Here is a 15,560-nt window from a genome sequence, read left to right as displayed (position 1 = left end):
GTCAGCCTGACATCGGTAGTGGGTAAAATGATGGAATCAATTATTAAGGATGTCATAGCAGTGCATTTGGAAAGAGGTGACATGATATGTCCAAGTCAGCATGGATTTGTGAAAGGGAAATCATGCTTGACAAATCTTCTGGAATTTTTTGAGGATGTTTCCAGTAGAGTGGACAAAGGAGAACCAGTTGATGTGGTATATTTGGACTTTCAGAAGGCGTTCGACAAGGTCCCACACAAGAGATTGATGTGCAAAGTTAGAGCACATGGGATTGGGGGTAGTGTACTGACATGGATTGAGAACTGGTTGTCAGACAGGAAGCAAAGAGTAGGAGTAAATGGGTACTTTTCAGAATGGCAGGCAGTGACTAGTGGGGTACCGCAAGGTTCTGTGCTGGGGCCCCAGCTGTTTACACTGTACATTAATGATTTAGATGAGGGGATTAAATGTAGTATCTCCAAATTTGCAGATGACACTAAGTTGGGTGGCAGTGTGAGCTGCGAGGAGGATGCTGTGAGGCTGCAGAGCGACTTGGATAGGTTAGGTGAGTGGGCAAATGAATGGCAGATGAAGTATAATGTGGATAAATGTGAGGTTATCCACTTTGGTGGTAAAAACAGAGAGACAGACTATTATCTGAATGGTGACAGATTAGGAAAAGGGGAGGTGCAAAGAGACCTGGGTGTCATGGTACATCAGTCATTGAAGGTTGGCATGCAGGTGCAGCAGGCAGTTAAGAAAGCAAATGGCATGTTGGCCTTCATAGCAAGGGGATTTGAGTACAGGGGCAGGGAGGTGTTGCTACAGTTGTACAGGGCATTGGTGAGGCCACACCTGGAGTATTGTGTACAGTTTTGGTCTCCTAACCTGAGGAAGGACATTCTTGCTATTGAGGGAGTGCAGCGAAGGTTCACCAGACTGATTCCCGGGATGGCGGGACTGACCTATCAAGAAAGACTGGATCAACTGGGCTTGTATTCACTGGAGTTCAGAAGAATGAGAGGGGACCTCATAGAAACATATAAAATTCTGACGGGGTTAGACAGGTTAGATGCAGGAAGAATGTTCCCAATGTTGGGGAAGTCCAGAACCAGAGGTCACAGTCTAAGGATAAGGGGTAAGCCATGTAGGACCGAGATGCGGAGGAACTTCTTCACCCAGAGAGTGGTGAACCTGTGGAATTCTCTACCACAGAAAGTTGTTGAGGCCAATTCACTAAATATATTCAAAAAGGAGTTAGATGAGGTCCTTACTACTAGGGGGATCAAGGGGTATGGCGAGAAAGCAGGAATGGGGTACTGAAGTTGAATGTTCAGCCATGAACTCATTGAATGGCGGTTCAGGCTAGAAGGGCCGAATGGCCTACTCCTGCACCTATTTTTTATGTTTCTATGTTTCTATGACTCCCGCTCCCCACCCCCCCCCCCCACCCGACCCGACCTCCGCTCCCGACCGATCTCCGCTCTCCCCCCCCGACCGACCGACCCTCCGCCCCGATCTGCGCTCCCGACTCCCCCCCCCCGGACCCGACGCCACCTACCTGTCAATCCGGTAAGTCTAAGCTCGAAGTCTTGGGCCCAGCCGGGCCCGGCCCCTCTCTCTCTCTCTCTCTCTCTCTCTCTTTTTCTCTCTCTCTCTCTCTCTTCCGCCCCCTTCTCTCCTCCTCCCTTCTCTCCCTTCCCCTCCCTCCCTTCTCTCCCTTCCCCTCCCTCCCTTCTCTCCCTTCCCCTCCCTCCCTTCCCTCCCTCCTCTTCCCCCCCACTGCACCCCCTCCCCTCTCCCCTCTCCCCTCTCCCCTCTCCCCTCCACCCCTCCACCCCTCGCTGTCAGAAACACAGACACTGACAGACAGAGAGTGAGAGAGACACACAGAGGCAGACAGAGAGATAGAGACACTAACAGAGACATACCGGGGCGGAGGCGGAGGGTGGGGGGGCGTCCCAGAACGCTGTTGGAGGACTCCCGGTGCTGCAGTCAGTGAATAGAAAATGTTTTATTTATTGATTTAAAAAAAATAATTATTTTTTATTAATTTTTTTTATTGATTTATTGATGCATTTATCATTTATTATTGATGATGATTCTTTTTGTAAAATTGAAGTGTTTAATGTTTGTAAACTTCCCTTTAAACCCCCCCTCGCCCCATTCCGTACGCCTGATTTGTAACCTACGCCTGATTTTCTAAAGTGTAGACAAGGTTTTTTCCAGTGTACAAAAATCTTCACTTACTCCATTCTAAGTTAGTTTGGAGTAAGTTTTCACTGCCGAAACTTTGAAAACAGGTGTAAGTGGCCGGGCACGCCCCCTTTTGAAAAAAAATTCTGTTCCAAAGTGAAACTGTTCTAACTGACTAGAACTGGGGCAAACTAAATGCCGAGAATTTGAATTTCTAAGATACTCCGTTCTACACCAGTTGCTCCAAAAAATCAGGAGCAACTGAGGCCAAAACTTGGGCCCAATAAATGGGACTAAGGTCACAACAGTTCAAGTACAATGGAGTCATTCGTAAGAGTATTAAAGAAATAACAACAGGCGACGAGATTACGAACTTTCACTCAAAAATGATTAGGTGCATTAGAAAAGTTCTCACAGGGTGAAGATTGGGAAGCCTTTGCGGAGCGGCTCGACCAATATTTCATAGCAAACGACCTGGTAGACGATGATCCGGCCATGCTGGCAGATAACCGCAGAGCTATCCTGTTGACCAGTTGTGGGCCCGCGGTCTACAACCTTGTCAGGGACTTGCTTGCACCAGAGAAAACAAGGAGCTGAAAGTGCTAATTCGGGACCAACTCAAACCAAAGGAGAGCATCCTCATGGCCAGGCATCGATTTTATACACACCGCCGCCCCGAGGGCCAGGAAATCACGAAGTATGCTGCTGACCTCAGGAAGGTGGCAGGAACGTGTGAATTCGGCGCATCCCTCGCCGATGCGTTGCGGGACATCTTCGTAATTGGCATCAGTCATGAGGCCCTTCACAGGCTACTGTCTGCCGAAACCACTGTCACTCTGCAGAAGGCCATCAGCATCAGCCAGGTGTTCATGACCTCAAGCTGCAGCTCCAAGCAGATGATGACTCACTCTCAGGACTCAAACCTGGCAAGTACTGTAAATAGTTAGGCGCCTTTCACAGGCAGAACTATTGAACATGAATCTGTAAGTCGAGTAGCACCATGCTGGCGTTGCGGAGATAATCACAGGGCTCATCAGTGTCGGTTCAGAGACTGTTTGCAAAGGCTGCAGCACAAAGGGCCACCTCCAGCGAATGTGCAAAAGAGCTGTGACTCACCATGTGGAAGAGGAGTCAGCAGATGGCTGTGAATCCAGCGTGGATTACGAGGAGATGGCTAGAAAGGCAGCTCAGTCCCAGGACGAAGTGTATGGAGTATATACCTGCACCACAGATTTTCCTCCAGTGATAATGGAAGTCGAGATAAATGGCGTTCCAGTCATCTTGGAAGTGGACACAGGGCGAGTCAGTCAGTAATGAGCCAGGAAGCCTTTGAGAGGCTATGGAATGATCAAGCTGAACGACCCAAGCTGGTCCCGGTTCAGGCAAAGCTGCGCACCTACACCAAGGCACTAATATCAGTTGTTGGTAGTGCGGATGTAAGTGTATCCCATGATGGCGCGGTGCACAATTTACCATTGTGGATTGTTTCAGGTGATGGACCAACGCTACTTGGAAGAAGATGGATGGGGAAGATTCATTGGAACAGGGAAGACTTCATCCCTCCAGCGATCGACGTCCCCCGTGCTCAGAGGCAGAGCAAGCCCCCACCTTCGCTTGGACCAGGCACCGGAGAACAGATCCGCACAGCCCCCGAGGCACAGACCGCTCATCACGACTGCGTGACGATGATCCAGCCGAGATGACTCGAACGCACCTTCCCGGTTTTAGTGGTAGGACTCCTGGGGAGGAAGATTGGACCCGAGAGCGCCTTCCCAGCTTCAGTTGCAGAATCCCTGGGAAAGAAGATCGCGGCAGTCGACATCATGGACAGGGAAACGATGGCGTCCAAACCACGAGGCGCAGCGCTAATGGAGCAACGACACATGGTTCCACGCAAGGAAGACGATTGGAGTAAAGGTAGTAAGGCCATTTTAAAGGGGGCCAGCAACCCGCCATTTTTGAATGAACTGCTTGAAATTGTTAGCCAATGTAAAAGTCCAGCTGTAATGAGCAAAATGTTGAGTGATGTCGGGTTCAAATTGCAATCAGGTGTTCGCCCGCTACATTGGCCAACGGTCGTGTACAGGTCCAGCGGGCTACCCAATGCTGTAGCCTGCATCCCCGATGTATCATAAAGTGTCCCCACGTGTGCCTATGCTCGCAGTCGGCTACCGTCGCCCACCACTTGGATGGAAAAGGCGCAGCCCACAAACCCACTCGCCACCACAGCAATGCCCAAGAACGAAGGGTCGCCCAAGAATGAAGGGTCGCCCACAACGGCTCCTCCGAATGGGACCTGGACCAGCTAGGATCCCAAACTAGAGAGTGCTCACAACGGTGCCCTCAAGAAAAGCGAGTCAGCAGTCGCCTGCGAACTGCTAGACAAGACGAGGCAGCCCCACTGTTGCTTAGATGAAATGCTCACTCGCTCAGACCGCTTCCCAGGGAGCAGCAGCGACACTGTGCAAACGAAAAGGACAGGGAGGTCACAGACACATCAGCTGTCTTTGGGTCTGCCCGACACTTGGAGCTCCGGCAGCTCGAGCAAAGTGAGCTCACCTCGCCCACAGACCCACTAGCATGGGGCACTGCGCTGCCACCAGATGACCCGGATCTCATCCGGCCGTGCTGGAACTAGACTGTCCCTGTGTACCTGTACTGATGTACTTGTACTGATCATGTAAATGTACCACACAAAAAGAGCTGCAACTGTAATCCACCCAACAAATGTAAAACCCATGTGATGAACTTGCATGTAACAGGCCATTAGCATGATCTCTGTGTGGGGGGGAGAATGGAGTAGTCATAGACTCACAAGTTGTAATCTCAGGATTGCTACCAGTGCCACGTGCTAGTCAGAGTAGCAATCGCAGGATAGCTCAGATGAATACGTGGCTTGAGGAGTGGTGCAGAAGGGAGGGATTCAAATTCCTGGGACATTGGAACCGGTTCTGGGGGAGATGGGACCAGTACAAACCGGATGGTCTGCACCTGGTCAGGACCGGAATCAATGTCCTAGGGGGAGTGTTTGCTAGTGCTGTTGGGGAGGAGTTAAACTAATATGGCAGGGGAATGGGAACCTATTCAGGGAGACAGAGGGAAGTAGAATGGGGGCAGAAGCAAAAGATAGAAAGAAGAAAAGTAAAAGTGGAGGGCAGAAACCCAAGGCAAAAATCAAAAAGGGCCACATTACAGCAAAATTCTAAAGGGGCAAAGTGTGTTAGAAAGACAAGCCTGAAGGCTCTTTGCCTCAATGCGAGGAGTATTTGGAATAAGGTGGACGAATTAACTGCGCAGATAGCAGTTAACGGGTATGATGTAATTGGCATCACGGAGACATGGCTCCAGGGTGACCAAGGCTGGGAACTCAACATCCAGGGGTATTCAGCATTTTGTGAAGAATAGACAGAAAGGAAAAGGAGGCAGGATGGCATTGCTGGTTAAAGAGGAAATTAATGCAATAGTAAGAAAGGACATTTGCTTGGATGATGTGGAATCGGTATTGGTGGAGCTACGGAATACCAAGGGGCAGAAAACGCTAGTGTGAGTTGTGTACAGACCACCAAACAGTAGTAGTAGTAAGGTTGGGGACAGCATCAAACAAGAAATTAGGGATGCGTGCAATAAAGGTACAGCAGTTATCATGGGTGACTTTAATCTACATATTGATTGCGCTAACCAAACTGGTAGCAATGCGGTGGAGGAGGATTTCCTGGAGTATATTAGGAATGGTTTTCTAGACCAATATGTCGAAGAACCAACTAGGGAGCTGGCCATCCTAATCTGGGTGATGTGTAATGAGAAAGGATTAATTAGCAATCTTGTTGTGCGAGGCCCCTTGGGGAAGAGTGACCATAATATGGTAGAATTCTTTATTAAGATGGAGAGTGACAGTTAATTCAGAAACTAGGGACCTGAACTTAAGGAAAGGTAACTTCGATGGTTTGAGGTGTGAATTGGCTAGAATAGACTGGCAAATGATACTTGAAGGGTTGACAGTGGATAGGCAATGGCAAACATTTAAAGATCATATGGATGAACTTCAGCAATTGTACATCCCTGTCTGGAGTAAAAATAAAACGGGGAAGGTGGTTCAACCGTAGCTAACAAGGGAAATTAAGGATAGTGTTAAATCCAAGGAAGAGGCATATAAATTGGCTAGAAAAAGTAACAATCCTGAGGACTGGGAGAAATTTAGAATTCAGCAGAGGAGGACAAAGGGTTTAATTAAGAGGGGGAAAATAGAGTATGAGAAGAAGCTTGCCGGGAACATAAAAACTGACTGCAAAAGCTTCTATAAATATGTGAAGGGAAAAAGATTAGTGAAGACAAACATAGGTCCCTTGCAGTCGGATTCAGGTGAATTTATAATGGGGAACAAAGAAATGGCAGACCAATTGAACAAATACTTTCGTTCTGTCTTCACGAAGGAAGACACAAATAACCTTCCGGAAGTACTAGGGGACCGAGGGTCGAGTGAGAAGGAGGAACTGAAGGATATCCTTATTAGGCTGGAAATTGTGTTGGGGAAATTGATGGGATTGAAGGGCAATAAATCCGCAGGGCCTGATAGTCTGCATCCCAGAGTACTTAAGGAAGTGGCCCTAGAAATAATGGATGCATTGGTGATCATTTTCCAACAGTCTATCGACTCTGGATCAGTTCCTATGAACTGGAGGGTGGCTAATGTAACACCTCTTATTAAAAAGGGAGGGAGAGAGAAAGTGGGTAATTATAGACCGGTTAGCCTGACATCAGTAATGGGGAAAATGTTGGAATCATTTATTAAGGATGAAATTGCAGTGCATTTGGAAAGCAGTGACAGGATCGGTCCAAGTCAGCATGGAATTTTTTTGGGATGTAACTAGCAGAGTGGACAAGGGAGAACCAATGGATGTGGTGTATTTGGACTTCCAAAAGGCTTTTGACAAGATCCCACACAAGAGATTGGTGTGCAAAATCAAAGCATATGGTATTGGGAGTAATGTACTGACGTGGATAGAGAACTGGTTGGCAGACAGGAAGCAGAGAGTCGGGATAAACTGGTCCTTTTCAGAATGACGGGCAGTGATTAGTGGAGTGCCGCAGGGCTCAGTGCTGGGACCCCAGCTCTTTACAATATACATCAATGCTTTGGATGAAGGAATTGAGTGTGATATCTCCAAGTTTGCAGATGACACTAAACTGGGTGGCGGTGTGAGCTGTGAGGGGGATGCTAAGAGGCTGCAGGGTGACTTGGATAGGTTAGGTGAGTGGGCAAATGCATGGCAGATGCAGTATAATGTGGATAAATGTGAGGTTATCCACTTTGGGGGCAAAAACGCGAAGACAGAATATTATCTGAATGCCGGCAGATTAGGAAAAGGGGAGGTGCAACGAGACCCGAGTGTCATGATTCATCAGTCATTGAAAGTTGGCATACAGGTACAGCAGGCGGTGAAGGCGGCAAATGGTATGTTGGCCTTCATAGCTAGGGGAATTGAGTATAGGAGCAGGGAGGTCTTACTGCAGTTGTACAGGGCCTTAGTGAGGCTTCACCTGGAATATTGTGTTCAGTTTTGGTGTCCTAATCTGAGGAAGGACGTTCTTGCTATTGAGGGAATGCAGCGAAGGTTCACCAGACTGATTCTAGAGATGGCAGGACTGAGATATGAGGAGAGACTGGGTCAACTTGGCCTTTATACATTGGAGTTTAGAAGAATGAGAGGGGATCTCATAGAAACATACAAGATTCTGGCGAGACGGGACAGGTTAGATGTGGGTAAAATGTTCCCGATGTTGAAGTCCAGAACCAGAGGACACAATCTTAGGATAAGGGCTAGGCCATTTAAGACTGAGATGAGGAGAAACTTCTTCACTCAGAAAGTTGTTAACCTGTGGAATTCCCTGCCGCAGAGAGTTGTTGATGCCAGTTCATTGGATATATTCAAGAGGGAGTTAGATATGGCCCTTACGGCTAAGGGGATCAAGGGGTATGGAGAGAAAGCAGGAAAGGGGTACTGAGGGAATGATCAGCCGTGATCTTATTGAGTTGTGGTGCAGGCTCGAAGGGCCGAATGGCCTACTCCTGCACCTATTTTCTATGTTTCTGTGTTTCGAACCAGAAACCACTGGGACCTCCACTGGCAACAAATCTCACTACCAACCCACCCAAGCTAGAAGCGGCCCTCCAATGGTCAATCAGGAAGAGCAAAGCTCAGATCACTTTCAATGTTCGAGTCAATTTGCATTAAAGACTTTGGGGGGAAGTGATGTCATGTATGTAGACCATGTATACTAACTGTATAGTCACATAAGGTGTGCCACCAGAGGGCACTGCGGTGGGAGACCTGAGGGTCACCTGCACAGGTGTGCAGGCCCCAGTATAAAAGTTTGCCCACCCTGCTTGTGCCTCACTCTGGAGTTGCAATAAATGGGACTAAGGTCACAAAGCTCAAGTACAATACTAGACCTCGTGGAGTCATTCATAAGAGTTTTAAAGACATAACACAAAACAAGGAGATGAACGTCTACAAGACCATGGGCCGCAGCTTGTGCTTTGTATACAGTTTTGGAAACCCCATTATAGGAGGAATATAAAAACACTGGAAAAGGCGTACTGTAGATTGACTGACTGGGATGTTATCGTTGATTTAGTTGGGGTTACGAAAGGCTCGAGAAGTTGGGCCTTTTTTTTCACTAAAGTGGAAATGATTAAGGGTGACTAGATAGAACCCTTAAAGATTACGACCACTTCAATAAGGTGAACAGTGATTGATTGTTTGCTTGGGTTGGTGAGAATGTAAGAAGTGGCAACAATTTGAAGATAATCACAAAAAGAATAAAAGAAAGAAGGAGGGTAGACAAATACACCGTTGGTTAGAACGTGTGATTCTCAGCCACAAACCATTCTTTTATGAGGAACTGGTTTGTAGCTTGAGGCAGATGGTATGGGCAGTGAGCAAGAAAGTAGTTGGACTAGTTGGCTCATGGGGGGCGCGCGGGGGGCATTGGCATAGGCTTAATACAAAAGCAAAATACTGCAGATGCCAGAAATCTGAAATGAAAACAGAAAATGCTGGAAAAACTCAGCAGATCAGGCAATGTCTGGAGAGAGAACGTTAACTTTCTTTCTCTCCGCAGATCTGCTGCCTGATCTGAGTATTTCCAGCATTTTCCATTTTAATTTGGTGTAGGCTTGATGGCCTGAATGATCTGTTTCTATGCTCTAACATTCTATTCAAAATTACGAGGGATTTTGTTCGGACAAATAGGAAAAAAATATTTTTACTGGTCGGTGAGTTAAATTTACAATAATCACCAAAAGAACAAAGGGAGATTTTAGGATAGATATTATGCAGTGTTGCCTGTATTGAGAACCAAAAGTAGAACCAAGATAGCTTTTGAAAGGGAAGTGAATAAACACTTGGAAAAAGTAATTTAAAAGATATGGAGAAATGGGCCAAGTGGATAGATCTTGTAAGGAGAAAGCATAGGTGTGATGGGTCGAATGGTCTCCTCCTGTGCTCGAAAACTGTATGATTCCATAAGCCTTGTGACAACACTGAGCAGTGTGTTGAAATGCTTATCATTTGCATTTTATCCAGAATGTGCCGATTCATGTTCATAGACAAGCATATAAAACTGAGACTTGCGTGATGCACGTGATGTCCCCTCCATTTGTACTTCATAGGTTGGTATGTTTCCATTATTACATTTAAACTCTTTAATATCTGAATAATGTAAATTATTTCAAAATCGATCCCAACTGATACACACATGAAGTCATATTGATCTAAAATGGCACTAAAGTTTATTCCTATGGATGTAGTATACTTACATAGAATTTACAGTACAGTTTGGCCCAACTGGTCCATGCCGGTGTTTATGCTCCACATGAGTCTCCTCTCACCCTACTTGCTCTGTACCCTGAAGACCAACAGACTATGTATTTGATTTGATGCTTCCAGTGTATAATACAATTACAGGGTTGTATATCAGCACTCAAGAAATGGAAAAAATTATTGATTGTTGCTTCCTTTGCCTCTGTCTTCCTTTTGATTTAAATCCATATAACATCGCAATTTAAGAAATTGTGTTAATTTTATATGCTTACAGGGAAAAATTGTTTGGTGAATTTTTTTCCTAATGCAATTACCAATGAAAATTCAGTTGAAATATGTAACACATTTGGCAATTAATTTTATGCTTGGATCATGCATGTGTAATGGAGAGGATGGAAATAATGTATATTAGCTTGTGCACTTGGTTGGGTGTACATTGCTATAATGTAAATTGCCCCAGATGTTTAAGATGGTGGTTTAATTGTATAACTGTGTGATCTCTTGAGCTTTTGATGTTGCATTGAGAAGAATTGGAATGAATTGAAATCACAATGAATTTTATTGCATTTGTAAATTGAAGTTTTGATTATTTTGCACTTATAATCTTGAAGAATGATGGAATTTTCAGACACTTTTAACAGCTGTGTGCAGTTTCCACTGCTTCACGTTGTTAAGGATTTAACTTGTTCATCCTCTTGCCGTGTGTGTAAGCATAATTAAATGGTATTGCAACCTTCAAATGATTAAAGAACACATGCTGATGCAAAAGTTTTTTTTTTTAAACAGGCTGCATCTCTGACATCTGAGGCTATTTCCTTGTTGTCTTGTTTTGCTTGTAATCCCTACCAAGCACTGCTCGTTGCCAGCAGATATTCCGTTTATGCACACGGGAGGAAAATTGTACACTTTTTGCTTAAAGATTCCACACTATTCTTGCAAACAAAAAAATCCTTTTTATTTCTGTTGTAAATGTTGCTTAATCTTGCTATCTGTCCACTGCTCTCTGCCCTTTTTCAGCATGCCCAGCTAGTTTCACCAATGAGAGCACAGCGATGAGGCGAGGCCCTGAAATGGTATGTATCACATCACTGCTGAAATTACACTGCATAAATTGCTTGATTTGCTAAGACGCCACAATAATTGGCATGTTGGGAAATGTAATCGAGTAGGTTCACGCTTGCTGATAAAGAGTTTCACAATCTCTGAATGTTTGTGTTGCAAATTTCAGACCTGCCCCAGATATTCTCTTGGGTTTAAGTGTCTTTGGTTTTGTTAATTTAAAAAGAAAATGTTATCCAGTTTACATCTTAAATTTCCAGATGGTTCACTCAAAAACTAGACTGTCAAGTGGCCAGATGGGAATCCTTTTACCACTGGTGGAGATGGGTGCTTTAGTGGCCAACCTTTTGTTTCATACAGCGAGTAGAAGCTAATGCTTCATTAACAAAAACAGAAAGTATTAGAATTACACAGTAGATCAGACAGCATCTGTAAAGAAATAAAAACAGATTAATGTTTTTGGCATAACCTTTTATCAGAACTTTTGTTATCACTATCAACTTTTTTTTAAAAACGGTTCTTCACCACAAGGTGGAGCTATAACTCTTAGTTCCAAACACAGCCCGCAAAAGATGCATTTATTGTTGTACAATGAGTGCCCATCAGCTTCATGCCAAAGATGAAAGCAATCAGTATTTAGAAACAATAATTTTCCATAATTTTATTTCATCAGTTGTTAAAAGGGGTTAACACCATCTGGAATGTCTGATTTGCAAGCCAAAACTCATCCACAAAGCAGAAATATGTCTGGCGATTCTCAGTTGCTGTAAGGCCATAGTATTTAGGAGTTGGGTTAACCTGAAACCTTTGTCCATTCAAGTTCTTTGTCCATTCAGGACTCTATCTGATTGTAAGGGTGGGAGGAATCATGGTGAAGGGGCCTTGGGCTACTGTTTGATTGTGGGAGAGTGGTAAAGATGAGCATCTTATAGTAATGGTGTCAAGATAGTAACAGCTATCCATGTATCACAGCATTGTCATAAAAGGAACATCTTGCAAAGGAAACTTTTTATATCCAATTTTTTAGGGGGTAGGGGAAGAGATGGAAAAATATTTTCAGTAAGAAATTTGTTCCGTTAGAAAAAAGGTAGGAAAAGGCTAAGAGAAATTTTACTTGGGATAATTCATTCATTCATTCCAGGGACTTGAGCGCAAAATCTAGGCTGACAATCTAGTGCAGCAATGCCGGAGTTGTCATCTTTCAATGAGACATTAAACTGAGGCCCCGTCTGCCCTCTCAAGTGGAGGTAAAAGATCCCACGGTGCTATTCGAAGAACAGCCATCTTTTGAATGAAAGATGATAATGTTAACGGTTCCCTCTCCTCAAGTCCTTGAATGTGTTGTTGCCTCCTAAATCCATGCCTGCATGTTTCCCACAACTCCATGTTTGAATCCTTCCAATCAGGTTTCCGCCCCATGTCAGAGTAACAAAACTGCTCTTCTCAAAGTCACAAATGTGAGCGAGGTAAACTATCCCTCCTTGTCCTTCTCGACTGGATCGACTGGGCCTGTATTCACTGGAGTTTAGAAGGATGAGAGGGGATCTCATAGAAACATACAAAATTCTGACGGGACTGGACCGGTTAGATGCAGGAAGAATGTTCCCGATGTTGGGGAAGTCCAGAACCAGGGGACATAGTCTTAGGATAAGGGGTAAGCCATTTAGGACTGAAATGAGGAGGAACTTCTTCACTCAGAGAGTTGTTAACCTGTGGAATTCCCTACCGCAGAGAGTTGTTGATGCCAGTTCATTGGATATATTCAAGAGGGAGTTAGATATGGTCCTTGCGGCTAAAGGGATCAAGGGGTATGTATGGAGAGAAAGCAGGAATGGGGTACTGAAGGAATGATCAGCCATGATCTTATTGAATGGTGGTGGAGGCTCAAAGGGCCGGATGGCCTACTCCTGCACCTATTTTCTATGTTTCTATGACCTGTCTACAACCTTTGGCGGTTGACCACTCCATATTTCTGCAATGACCCTCAACCGTTGTCCAGCTGGGTGTAACTGCACTCGCTTGGTTCCATTCTTATCTATCCAGTCATAGCCAGAAAACCACCTGCAGTGGCTTCTCTTCCCATACCATTACCTCTGGTAATCTATCCTTGGCCCCCTCCTTTTTCCCATCTACATGCTGTCCCTTGGTGATGTCATCCGAAAACACAGCGTCAGTTGCCACATATACGCTGACGACATCCAGCTCTACCTCACCACCACTTCTCTCGACCTCTCCACTGTCTCTAAATTGTCACACCGATTGTCCAACATCCAGTACTGGAAGACCAGAAATTTACTCCAATTAAATATTGGGAAGATCAAAGCTATTGTCTTTGGTCCCTGCCACAAACTCAGTTCCCTAGCCACTGACTCCATCCATCTCCCTGGCAACTGTCTGAGGCTGAACCAGACTGTTCGCAACCTTGGTGTCATATATGACCCCGGGATGACCTTCCGACCACATATCTGCGCCATCACCAAGACTGCCAATTTCCACCTCTGTAACATTGTCCGTCTCCGCCTCTACCTCAGCTCATCTGCTGCAGGAACCCTCATCCATGCCTTTGTTACCTCTAGACTTGACTATTCCAATGCACTCGTGACCCGCCTCCCATGTTCTACCTACCGTAAACTTGAGGTCACCCGAAATTCTGCTGCCCGTGTCCTAACTCGCACCAAGTCCCGTTCACCCATCACCCCTGTGCTCGCTGACCTGCATTGGCACCTGGTTAAGCAACACCTCAATGTTTAAAATTTTCATCCTTGTTTTCAAATAATTCAATGGCCTTGCTCTCCCTCTCTCTCTCTCATCACCTCCAGCCCCACAGCCCCCCCCCCCCCCCCCCCGAGATATCTGCGCTCCTCTAATTCTGACCTCTTGAGCATCCCTGATTTTACTCACATCACCATTGGCGGCCGTGCCTTCAGCAGCCGAGGCCCTAACCTCTGGAACTCAATGCCTAAACCTCTCCGCTTTTCTTTCCACCTTAAAGATGCTCCTTAAAACCACCTACCTAATATCTCCTTATGAATTTGTTTTGATACCGCTCTTGTGAAGCGCCTTGTGACGTTTTACTACATTAAAGGTGCTATATAAATACAAGTTGTTGTTGTTGTCCTTCCTCCTTCCCATCTCCTCCCCTCCTTCTTCTCCCTCTTTCACTTGAAGTGTCATTATTGCCTCTGTAAATCTGGCTTACCTCCTTATGTGGGACATGATTGTAATGGAAACGGTCGCTATTTACTTTATGCTCTTTCCATCCCCAAAATAAGGACTGTCCTAAAATAAAAGCTTCTGGTCATTCCTTTTATAAATTAAAATGACTGGTTCTCCATTTCACTTAGTCAAATGTTTTAAAAGAGGTTACACAATCTTTAATTGTTTTCTGGTTGTATTTAGAAAGAAATGGCACTCGTGGGGTCTAGAAACATAGAAACATAGAAAATAGGTGCAGGAGTAGGCCATTCAGCCCTTCGAGCCTGCACCACCATTCAATAAGCTCATGGCTGATCATTCACCTCGGTACCCCTTTCCTCCATACCCCTTGATCCCTTTAGCTGTAAGAGCCATATCTAACTCCTGAATATATCCAAGGAACTGGCATCAACAACTCTCTGTGGTAGAGAATGCCACAGGTTAACAACTCTCTGAGTGAAGAAGTTTCTCCTCATCTCAGTCCTAAATGGCTTACCCCTTATCCTTAGACTGTGTCCCCTGGTTCTGAACTTCCCCAACATCGGGAACATTCTTCCTGCATCTAACTTGTCCAGTCCCGTCAGAATATTATATGTTTCTATGAGATCCCCTCTCATCCTTCTAAACTCCAGTGAATACAGGCCCAGTCGATCCAGTCTCTCCTCATATATCAGTCCTGCCATCCCGGGAATCAGTCTGGTGAACCTTCGCTACACTCCCTCAATAGCAAGGACGTCATTCCTCAGATTAGGAGACCAAAACTGAACACAATATTCCAGGTGAGGCCTCACCAAGGCATTGTACAACTGCAGTAAGACCTCCCTGCTCCGATACCCAATCAAATCCCCAACATACCATTTGCCTTCTTCACCACTTGCTGTACCTGCATGCCAACTTTCAATGACTGATGTACCATGACACCCAGGTCTCGTTGCACCTCTCCTTTTCCTAATCTGCCGCCATTCAGATAATATTCTGCCTTCGTGTTTTTGCCCCCAAAGTGGATAACCTCACATTTATCCACAATATGCTGCATCTGCCATGCATTTGCCCACTCACCTAACCTGTCCAAGTCACCCTGCAGCCTCTTAGCGTCCTCCTCACAGCTCACACCGCCACCCAGTTTAGTGTCATTTGCAAATTTGGAGATATTACACTCAATTCCTTCATCTAAATCATTAATGTATATTGTAAATAGCTGGGGTCCCAGCACTGAGCCCTGCGGCACCCCACTAGTCACTGCCTGCCATTCTGAAAAGGACCTGTTTATCCCGACTCTTTGCTTCCTGTCTGCCAACCAGTTCTCTA

General features: G+C 45.4%; 1 protein-coding gene across 2 annotated transcripts in view; it reads left to right on the top strand.

The window, feature by feature from the left end:
- The window catches only part of LOC139273041 (tetratricopeptide repeat protein 7A-like), a 491,323-nt gene that overhangs the window by 46,489 nt on the left and 429,274 nt on the right, over nt 1-15,560 (top strand). Inside the window, exon 1 of one of the 2 annotated variants that reach the window (XM_070889338.1) lies at nt 11,036-11,071. The exons of the other annotated variant lie outside the window; for it this stretch is intronic. The gene's annotated coding sequence lies outside the window, so the exon portion shown is untranslated. Of the gene's footprint in view, nt 1-11,035; nt 11,072-15,560 lie in introns of those variants that run through there. 2 annotated transcript variants of the gene reach the window in all.

This window comes from Pristiophorus japonicus, chromosome 9 (assembly GCF_044704955.1).
Source record: "Pristiophorus japonicus isolate sPriJap1 chromosome 9, sPriJap1.hap1, whole genome shotgun sequence".
In the NCBI taxonomy this organism is placed as follows: Eukaryota; Metazoa; Chordata; class Chondrichthyes; family Pristiophoridae; genus Pristiophorus; species Pristiophorus japonicus.
Note: the sequence above shows the minus strand (reverse complement) of the source record. Positions and strands in the feature narration are given on the sequence as shown.